Consider the following 11568-nt stretch of genomic DNA (forward strand, 5'->3'; position numbering starts at 1 on the left):
TGGTCCCATAAACTTGCCATTTTTTAAAATACAGGTATGGACACTGCATTTTAACCATATTTGAGGTACTATATCTCAGTTGCCCTCTGGGGTGCGTTTAATATTTCACTGCAGGGTCACACTTAGTGCTCCTGTCTATCAACATACCAAAAATCATACTTATGTACAGCAGCATTTTAAAGTTATGGTCCCATAAACTTAGCATTTTTGACAATACAGTTAATAGACATTGCATATTTAACTCTATTTGAGGTGCTATATCCCAGTTGCCCTCTGGGGTGCGTTTAATATTTCAATGCAGGGTCACAGTCGGTGCTCCTGTCTATCACCATGCCAAAAATCACAGTTATTTACAGCAGCATTTTAAAGTTATGGTCCCATAAACTTGCCATTTTTGACAATACAAGTACGGACACTGCATTTTAACCCTATTTGAGGTGCTATATCTCAGTTGCCCTCTGGGGTGCGTTTAATTTTTCAATGCAGGGTCACAGTCAGTTCTCCTGTCTATCATCATGCCAAAAATCACACTTATTTACAGCAGCATTTTAAAGTTATGGTCCCATAAACTTGGCATTTTTGACAATACAACACTGCATTTTAACCAAAACTGAGGTGCTATATCTCAGTTGCCCTCAGGGGTGCGTTTAATATTTCACTGCAGGGTCACACTTAGTGCTCCCGTCTATCACCATGACAAAAATCAGACTTATTTACAGCAGCATTTTAAAGTTATGGTCCCATAAACTTGGCATTTTTGACAATACAGTTACAGAAATTGCATTTTAACGATATTTAAGGTGTTATATCCCAGTTGCCCTCTGGGGTGCGTTTAATATTTCAATGCAGGGTCACAGTCAGTGCTCCTGTCTATCATCATGCCAAAGATCAGACTTATTTACAGCAGCATTTTAAAGTTATGGTCCCATAAACTTGGCATTTTTGACAATACAGTTACAGACATTGCATTTTAACCATATTTGAGGTGCTATATCCCAGTTGCCCTCTGGGGTGCGTTTAATATTTCAATACAGGGTCACAGTCAGGGCTCCTGTCTATCACCATACCAAAGATCAGACTTATTTACAGCAGCATTTTAAAGTAATGGTCCCATAAACTTGGCTTTTTTGACAATACAGTTAATAGACATTGCATATTTAACCCTATTTGAGGTGCTATATCTCAGTTGCCCTCTGGGGTGCGTTTAATATTTCAATGCAGGGTCACAGTCAGTGCTCCTGTCTATCACCATACCAAAAATCACAGTTATTTACAGCAGCATTTTAAAGTTATGGTCCCATAAACTTGCCATTTTTGACAATACAAGTACGGACACTGCATTTTAACCCTATTTGAGGTGCTATATCTCAGTTGCCCTCTGGGGTGCGTTTAATTTTTCAATGCAGGGTCACAGTCAGTGCTCCTGTCTATCATCATGCCAAAAATCACACTTATTTACAGCAGCATTTTAAAGTTATGGTCCCATAAACTTGGCATTTTTGACAATACAACACTGCATTTTAACCAAAACTGAGGTGCTATATCTCAGTTGCCCTCAGGGGTGCGTTTAATATTTCACTGCAGGGTCACACTTAGTGCTCCTGTCTATCACCATGACAAAAATCAGACGTATTTACAGCAGCATTTTAAAGTTATGGTCCCATAAACTTGGCATTTTTGACAATACAGTTACAGAAATTGCATTTTAACGATATTTAAGGTGTTATATCCCAGTTGCCCTCTGGGGTGCGTTTAATATTTCAATGCAGGGTCACAGTCAGTGCTCCTGTCTATCATCATGCCAAAGATCAGACTTATTTACAGCAGCATTTTAAAGTTATGGTCCCATAAACTTGGCATTTTTGACAATACAGTTACAGACATTGCATTTTAACCATATTTGAGGTGCTATATTCCAGTTGCCCTCTGGGGTGCGTTTAATATTTCAATACAGGGTCACAGTCAGGGCTCCTGTCTATCACCATACCAAAGATCAGACTTATTTACAGCAGCATTTTAAAGTTATGGTCCCATAAACTTGGCTTTTTTGACAATACAGTTAATAGACATTGCATATTTAACGATATTTGAGGTGCTATATCCCAGTTGCCCTCTGGGGTGCGTTTAATATTTCAATAGAGGGTCACAGTCAGTGCTCCTGTCTATCAACACACCAAAGATCAGACTTATTTACAGCAGCATTTTAAAGTTATGGTCCCATAAACTTGCCATTTTTGACAATACAAGTACGGACACTACATTTTAACCCTATTTGAGGTGCTATATCTCAGTTGCCCTCTAGGGTGCGTTTAATATTTCAATGCAGGGTCACAGTCAGTGCTCCTGTCTATCATCATGCCAAAAATCACACTTATTTACAGCAGCATTTTAAAGTTATGGTCCCATAAATTTGGCATTTTTGACAATACAACACTGCATTTTAACCAAAACTGAGGTGCTATATCTCAGTTGCCCTCAGGGGTGCGTTTAATATTTCAATGCAGGGTCACAGTCAGTGCTCCTGTCTATCACCATAACAAAGATCAGACTTATTTACAGCAGCATTTTAAAGTTATGGTCCCATAAACTTGGCATTTTTGACAATACAGTTAATAGACATTGCATATTTAACCCTATTTGAGGTGCTATATCTCAGTTGCCCTCTGGGGTGCGTTTAATATTTCAAAACAGGGTCACAGTCAGTGCTCCTGTCTATCACCATACCAAAGATCAGACTTATTTACAGCAGCATTTTAAAGTTATGGTCCCGTAAACTTGGCTTTTTTGACAATACAGTTAATAGACATTGCATATTTAACCCTATTTGAGGTGCTATATCTCAGTTGCCCTCTGGGGTGCGTTTAATATTTCCATGCAGGGTCACAGTCAGTGCTCCCGTCTATCACCATAACAAAGATCAGACTTATTTACAGCAGCATTTTAAAGTTATGGTCCCATAAACTTGGCTTTTTTGACAATACAGTTACAGACATTGCATTTTAACCATATTTGAGGTGCTATATCTCAGTTGTCCTCTGGGGTGCGTTTAATATTTCAATACAGGGTCACAGTCAGTGCTCCTGTCTATCACCATACCAAAGATCAGACTTATTTACAGCAGCATTTTAAAGTTATGGTCCCATAAACTTGGCTTTTTGACAATACAGTTAATAGACATTGCATATTTAACCCTATTTGAGGTGCTATATCTCAGTTGCCCTCTGGGGTGCGTTTAATATTTCAATGCAGGGTCACAGTCAGTGCTCCTGTCTATCACCATACCAAAGATCAGATTTATTTACAGCAGCATTTTAAAGTTATGGTCCCATAAACTTGCCATTTTTGACAATACAAGTACGGACACTGCATTTTAACCCTATTTGAGGTCCTATCTCAGTTGCCCTCTAGGGTGCGTTTAATATTTCAATGCAGGGTCACAGTCAGTGCTCCTGTCTATCATCATGGCAAAAATCAGACTTATTTACAGCAGCATTTTAAAGTTATGGTCCCATAAACTTGGCATTTTTGACAATACAGTTACAGAAATTGCATTTTAACGATATTTAAGGTGTTATATCCCAGTTGCCCTCTGGGGTGCGTTTAATATTTCAATGCAGGGTCACAGTCAGTGCTCCTGTCTATCATCATGCCAAAGATCAGACTTATTTACAGCAGCATTTTAAAGTTATGGTCCCATAAACTTGGCATTTTTGACAATACAGTTAATAGACATTGCATTTTAACCATATTTGAGGTGCTATATCCCAGTTGCCCTCTGGGGTGCGTTTAATATTTCAATGCAGGGTCACACTCAGTGCTCCTGCCTATCACCATAGCAAAAATCAGAATAATTTACAGCAGCATTTTAAAGTTATGGTCCCATAAACTTGGCATTTTTTACAATACAGTTACAGACACTGCATTTTAACCATATTTGAGGTGCAATATCTCATTTGGCCTCTGGGGTGCGTTTAATATCCCAATGCAGGGTCACACTCAGTGCTCCTGCCTATCACCATAGGAAAAATCAGACTTATTTACAGCAGCATTTTAAAGTTATGGTCCCATAAATTTGGCATTTTTGACAATACAACACTGCATTTTAACCAAAACTGAGGTGCTATATCTCAGTTGCCCTCAGGGGTGCGTTTAATATTTCAATGCAGGGTCACAGTCAGTGCTCCTGTCTATCACCATAACAAAGATCAGACTTATTTACAGCAGCATTTTAAAGTTATGGTCCCATAAACTTGGCATTTTTGACAATACAGTTAATAGACATTGCATATTTAACCCTATTTGAGGTGCTATATCTCAGTTGCCCTCTGGGGTGCGTTTAATATTTCAAAACAGGGTCACAGTCAGTGCTCCTGTCTATCACCATACCAAAGATCAGACTTATTTACAGCAGCATTTTAAAGTTATGGTCCCGTAAACTTGGCTTTTTTGACAATACAGTTAATAGACATTGCATATTTAACCCTATTTGAGGTGCTATATCTCAGTTGCCCTCTGGGGTGCGTTTAATATTTCCATGCAGGGTCACAGTCAGTGCTCCCGTCTATCACCATAACAAAGATCAGACTTATTTACAGCAGCATTTTAAAGTTATGGTCCCATAAACTTGGCATTTTTGACAATACAGTTACAGACATTGCATTTTAACCATATTTGAGGTGCTATATCCCAGTTGCCCTCTGGGGTGCGTTTAATATTTCAATACAGGGTCACAGTCAGTGCTCCTGTCTATCACCATACCAAAGATCAGACTTATTTACAGCAGCATTTTAAAGTTATGGTCCCATAAACTTGGCTTTTTGACAATACAGTTAATAGACATTGCATATTTAACCCTATTTGAGGTGCTATATCTCAGTTGCCCTCTGGGGTGCGTTTAATATTTCAATGCAGGGTCACAGTCAGTGCTCCTGTCTATCACCATACCAAAGATCAGATTTATTTACAGCAGCATTTTAAAGTTATGGTCCCATAAACTTGCCATTTTTGACAATACAAGTACGGACACTGCATTTTAACCCTATTTGAGGTCCTATCTCAGTTGCCCTCTAGGGTGCGTTTAATATTTCAATGCAGGGTCACAGTCAGTGCTCCTGTCTATCATCATGGCAAAAATCAGACTTATTTACAGCAGCATTTTAAAGTTATGGTCCCATAAACTTGGCATTTTTGACAATACAACACTGCATTTTAACCAAAACTGAGGTGCTATATCTCAGTTGCCCTCAGGGGTGCGTTTAATATTTCAATGCAGGGTCACAGTCAGTGCTCCTGTCTATCACCATAACAAAGATCAGACTTATTTACAGCAGCATTTTAAAGTTATGGTCCCATAAACTTGGCATTTTTGACAATACAGTTAATAGACATTGCATATTTAACCCTATTTGAGGTGCTATATCTCAGTTGCCCTCTGGGGTGCGTTTAATATTTCAAAACAGGGTCACAGTCAGTGCTCCTGTCTATCACCATACCAAAGATCAGACTTATTTACAGCAGCATTTTAAAGTTATGGTCCCGTAAACTTGGCTTTTTTGACAATACAGTTAATAGACATTGCATATTTAACCCTATTTGAGGTGCTATATCTCAGTTGCCCTCTGGGGTGCGTTTAATATTTCCATGCAGGGTCACAGTCAGTGCTCCCGTCTATCACCATAACAAAGATCAGACTTATTTACAGCAGCATTTTAAAGTTATGGTCCCATAAACTTGGCATTTTTGACAATACAGTTACAGACATTGCATTTTAACCATATTTGAGGTGCTATATCCCAGTTGCCCTCTGGGGTGCGTTTAATATTTCAATACAGGGTCACAGTCAGTGCTCCTGTCTATCACCATACCAAAGATCAGACTTATTTACAGCAGCATTTTAAAGTTATGGTCCCATAAACTTGGCTTTTTGACAATACAGTTAATAGACATTGCATATTTAACCCTATTTGAGGTGCTATATCTCAGTTGCCCTCTGGGGTGCGTTTAATATTTCAATGCAGGGTCACAGTCAGTGTTCCTGTCTATCACCATACCAAAGATCAGATTTATTTACAGCAGCATTTTAAAGTTATGGTCCCATAAACTTGCCATTTTTGACAATACAAGTACGGACACTGCATTTTAACCCTATTTGAGGTCCTATCTCAGTTGCCCTCTAGGGTGCGTTTAATATTTCAATGCAGGGTCACAGTCAGTGCTCCTGTCTATCATCATGGCAAAAATCAGACTTATTTACAGCAGCATTTTAAAGTTATGGTCCCATAAACTTGGCATTTTTGACAATACAGTTACAGAAATTGCATTTTAACGATATTTAAGGTGTTATATCCCAGTTGCCCTCTGGGGTGCGTTTAATATTTCAATGCAGGGTCACAGTCAGTGCTCCTGTCTATCATCATGCCAAAGATCAGACTTATTTACAGCAGCATTTTAAAGTTATGGTCCCATAAACTTGGCATTTTTGACAATACAGTTAATAGACATTGCATTTTAACCATATTTGAGGTGCTATATCCCAGTTGCCCTCTGGGGTGCGTTTAATATTTCAATGCAGGGTCACACTCAGTGCTCCTGCCTATCACCATAGCAAAAATCAGAATAATTTACAGCAGCATTTTAAAGTTATGGTCCCATAAACTTGGCATTTTTTACAATACAGTTACAGACACTGCATTTTAACCATATTTGAGGTGCAATATCTCATTTGGCCTCTGGGGTGCGTTTAATATCCCAATGCAGGGTCACACTCAGTGCTCCTGCCTATCACCATAGGAAAAATCAGACTTATTTACAGCAGCATTTTAAAGTTATGGTCCCATAAACTTGCCATTTTTGACAAGACAGTTACAGACATTGCATTATAACCAAATTAGCGGTGCAATATCTCAGTTGGCCTCTGGGGTGCGTTTAATAATTCAATGCAGAGTCACACTCAGTGCTCCTGTCTATCACCATAGGAAAAATCAGAATAATTTACAGCAGCATTTTAAAGTTATGGTCCCATAAACTTGCCATTTTTGACAAGACAGTTACAGACACTGCATTATAACCAAATTAGCGGTGCAATATCTCAGTTGGCCTCTGGGGTGCGTTTAATAATTCAATGCAGAGTCACACTCAGTGCTACTGCCTATCACCATGGCAAAAATCAGAATAATTTACAGCAGCATTTTAAAGTTATGGTCCCATAAACTTGGCATTTTTGAGAATACAGTTGCAGACACTGCATTTTGGCCATGTTTGGGGTGCAGTGTCTCGGTTGGCCTCTGGGGTGCGTTTAATATCTCAATGCAGGGTCACACTCAGTGCTCCTGCCTATCACCATAGGAAAAATCAGACTTATTTACAGCAGCATTTTAAAGTTATGGTCCCATAAACTTGCCATTTTTGACAATACAGATACAGACACTGCATTTTAACCATATTTGAGGTGCAATATCTCAGTTGGCCTCTGGGGTGCGTTTAATAACTAAATGCAGGGTCACCCTCAGTGCTCCTGCCTATCAACATAGCAAAAATCAGACTTATTTACAGCAGCATTTTAAAGTTATGGTCCCATAAACTTGCCATTTTTGACAATACAGTTACAGACATTGCATTTTAACCATATTTGAGGCGCTATATCTCAGTTGTCCTCTGGGGTGCGTTTAATATTTCACTGCAGGGTCAACACTCAATGCCCCTGTCTATCACCATGCCAAACATCAGACTTATTTACAGCAGCATTTTAAAGTTATGGTCCCATAAACTTGCCATTTTTGACAATACAGTTACAGGCATTGCATTTTAACCAAATTTGAGGTGCTATATCTCAGTTGTCCTCTGGGGTGCGTTTAATATTTCAATGCAAGTTTATGGGACCATAACTTTAAAATGCTGCTGTAAATAAGTCTGATTTTTGGCGTGTTGATAGACGGGGAGACTTAGTGTGACGCTGCATTAAAATATTATACGCACCCCAGAGGGAAACTGAGATATAGCAGCTCAAAAATTGTAAATGTGCAATGTCTATTAACTGTATTGTCAAAAAAGCCAAGTTTATGGGACAATAACTTTAAAATGCTGCTGTTAATAAGTCTGATGTTTGGCATGGTGATAGACAGGAGCACTGACTGTGACCCTGCATTGAAATATTAAACGCACCCCAGAGGACAACTGAGATATAGCACCACAAATATGGTTAAAATGCAATGTCTGTAACTGTATTGTCAAAAATGCCAAGTTTATGTGACCATAACTTTAAAATGCTGCTGTAAATAAGTCTGATTTTTGCTATGTTGATAGGCAGGAGCACTGAGGGTGACCCTGCATTTAGTTATTAAACGCACCCCAGAGGCCAACTGAGATATTGCACCTCAAATATGGTTAAAATGCAGTGTCTGTATCTGTATTGTCAAAAATGCCCAAGTTTGTTGGACCATGGCTTTAAAATGCTGTTGTAGATTATTCTGATTTTTGGTGTATTGATGGACAGGAGCACTGATTGTGGCGCTGCATTGAAATATTAAACGCACCCTAGAGGACAACTGAGATATAGCACCACAAATATGGTTAAAATGCAATGTCTGTAACTGTATTGTCAAAAATGCACAAGTTTATGGGACCATAACTTTAAAATGCTGTGGTAAATTATTCTGATTTTTGGTATATTGATAGACAGGAGCACTGATTGTGACGCTGCATTAAAATATTAAACGCACCCCAGAGGGGAACTGAGATATAGCAGCTCAAAAATTGTAAATGTGCAATGTCTATTAACTGTATTGTCAAAAATGCCAAGTTTATGGGACAATAACTTTAAAATGCTGCTGTAAATAAGTCTGATGTTTGGCATGGTGATAGACAGGAGCACTGACTGTGACCCTGCATTGAAATATTAAACGCACCCCAGAGGACAACTGAGATATAGCACCACAAATATGGTTAAAATGCAATGTCTGTAACTGTATTGTCAAAAATGCCAAGTTTATGTGACCATAACTTTAAAATGCTGCTGTAAATAAGTCTGATTTTTGCTATGTTGATAGGCAGGAGCACTGAGGGTGACCCTGCATTTAGTTATTAAACGCACCCCAGAGGCCAACTGAGATATTGCACCTCAAATATGGTTAAAATGCAGTGTCTGTATCTGTATTGTCAAAAATGCCAAGTTTATGGGACCATAACTTTAAAATGCTGTGGTAAATTATTCTGATTTTTGGTATATTGATAGACAGGAGCACTGATTGTGACGCTGCATTGAAATATTAAACGCACCCCAGAGGACAACTGAGATATAGCACCACAAATATGGTTAAAATGCAATGTCTGTAACTGTATTGTCAAAAATGCACAAGTTTATGGGACCATAACTTTAAAATGCTGTGGTAAATTATTCTGATTTTTGGTATATTGATAGACAGGAGCACTGATTGTGACGCTGCATTGAAATATTAAACGCACCCCAGAGGGCAACTGAGATATAGCACCTCAAATATGGTTAAAATGCAATGTCTATTAACTGTATTGTCAAAAATGCCAAGTTTATGGGACCATAACTTTAAAATGCTGCTGTAAATAAGTGAGATTTTTGGTATGGTGATGGACAGGAGCACTGACTGTGACCCTGCATTGAAATATTAAACACACCCCAGAGGGCAACTGAGATATAGCAGCTCAAAAATGGTAAATATGCAATGTCTATTAACTGCATTGTCAAAAATGCCAAGTTTATGGGACCATAACTTTAAAATGCTGCTGTAAATATGTCTGATTTTTGGCGTGTTGATAGACGGGGAGACTTAGTGTTACGCTGCATTGAAATATTAAACGCACCCCAGAGGACAACTGAGATATAGCAGCTCAAAAATGGTAAATGTGCAATGTCTATTAACTGTATTGTCAAAAATGCCAAGTTTATGGGACCATAACTTTAAAATGCTGCTGTAAATAAGTGTGATTTTTGGTATGGTGATAGACAGGAGCACTGACTGTGACCCTGCATTGAAATATTAAACGCACCCCAGAGGGCAACTGAGATATAGCACCTCAAATATGGTTAAATGCAATGTCTATTAACTGTATTGTCAAAAATGCCAAGTTTATGGGACCATAACTTTAAAATGCTGCTGTAAATAAGTGTGATGTTTGGCATGGTGATAGACAGGAGCACTGACTGTGACCCTGCATTGAAATATTAAACGCACCCCAGAGGACAACTGAGATATAGCACCACAAATATGGTTAAAATGCAATGTCTGTAACTGTATTGTCAAAAATGCCCAAATTTATGGGACCATAACTTTAAAATGCTGTGGTAAATTATTCTGATTTTTAGTATATTGATAGACAGGAGCACTGATTGTGACGCTGCATTGAAATATTAAACGCACCCCAGAGGACAACTGAGATATAGCACCACAAATATGGTTAAAATGCAATGTCTGTAACTGTATTGTCAAAAATGGCAAGTTTATGTGACCATAACTTTAAAATGCTGAAGTAAATAGGTCGGATTTCTGGCGTGGTGATAGACGGGGGGACTTAGTGTGACGCTGCATTGAAATATTAAACGCACCCCAGAGGGCAACTGAGATATAGCACCTCAAATATGGTTAAAATGCAATGTCTATTAACTGTATTGTCAAAAATGCCAAGTTTATGGGACCATAACTTTAAAATGCTGCTGTAAATAAGTCTGATGTTTGGCATGGTGATAGACAGGAGCACTGACTGTGACCCTGCATTGAAATATTAAACGCACCCCAGAGGACAACAGAGATATAGCACCACAAATATGGTTAAAATGCACTGTCTGTAACCATAACTTTAAAATGCTGCAGTAAATAGGCCTGATTTTTGGGGTGGTGATAGACGGGGGGACTTAGTGTGAGGCTGCATTGAAATATTAAACGCACCCCAGAGGGCAACTGAGATATAGCAGCTCAAAAATGGTAAATGTGCAATGTCTATTAACTGTATTGTCAAAAATGCCAAGTTTATGGGACCATAACTTTAAAATGCTGCTGTAAATAAGTGTGATTTTTGGTATGGTGATAGACAGGAGCACTGACTGTGACCCTCCATTGAAATATTAAACGCACCCCAGAGGGCAACTGAGATATAGCACCTCAAATATGGTTAAATGCAATGTCTATTAACTGTATTGTCAAAAATGCCAAGTTTATGGGACCATAACTTTAAAATGCTGCTGTAAATAAGTGTGATGTTTGGCATGGTGATAGACAGGAGCACTGACTGTGACCCTGCATTGAAATATTAAACGCACCCCAGAGGACAACTGAGATATAGCACCACAAATATGGTTAAAATGCAATGTCTGTAACTGTATTGTCAAAAATGCCCAAATTTATGGGACCATAACTTTAAAATGCTGTGGTAAATTATTCTGATTTTTAGTATATTGATAGACAGGAGCACTGATTGTGACGCTGCATTGAAATATTAAACGCACCCCAGAGGACAACTGAGATATAGCACCACAAATATGGTTAAAATGCAATGTCTGTAACTGTATTGTCAAAAATGCCAAGTTAATGTGACCATAACTTT

Source organism: Misgurnus anguillicaudatus, chromosome 1 (assembly GCF_027580225.2).
Source record: "Misgurnus anguillicaudatus chromosome 1, ASM2758022v2, whole genome shotgun sequence".
Classification (NCBI taxonomy): domain Eukaryota; kingdom Metazoa; phylum Chordata; class Actinopteri; order Cypriniformes; family Cobitidae; genus Misgurnus; species Misgurnus anguillicaudatus.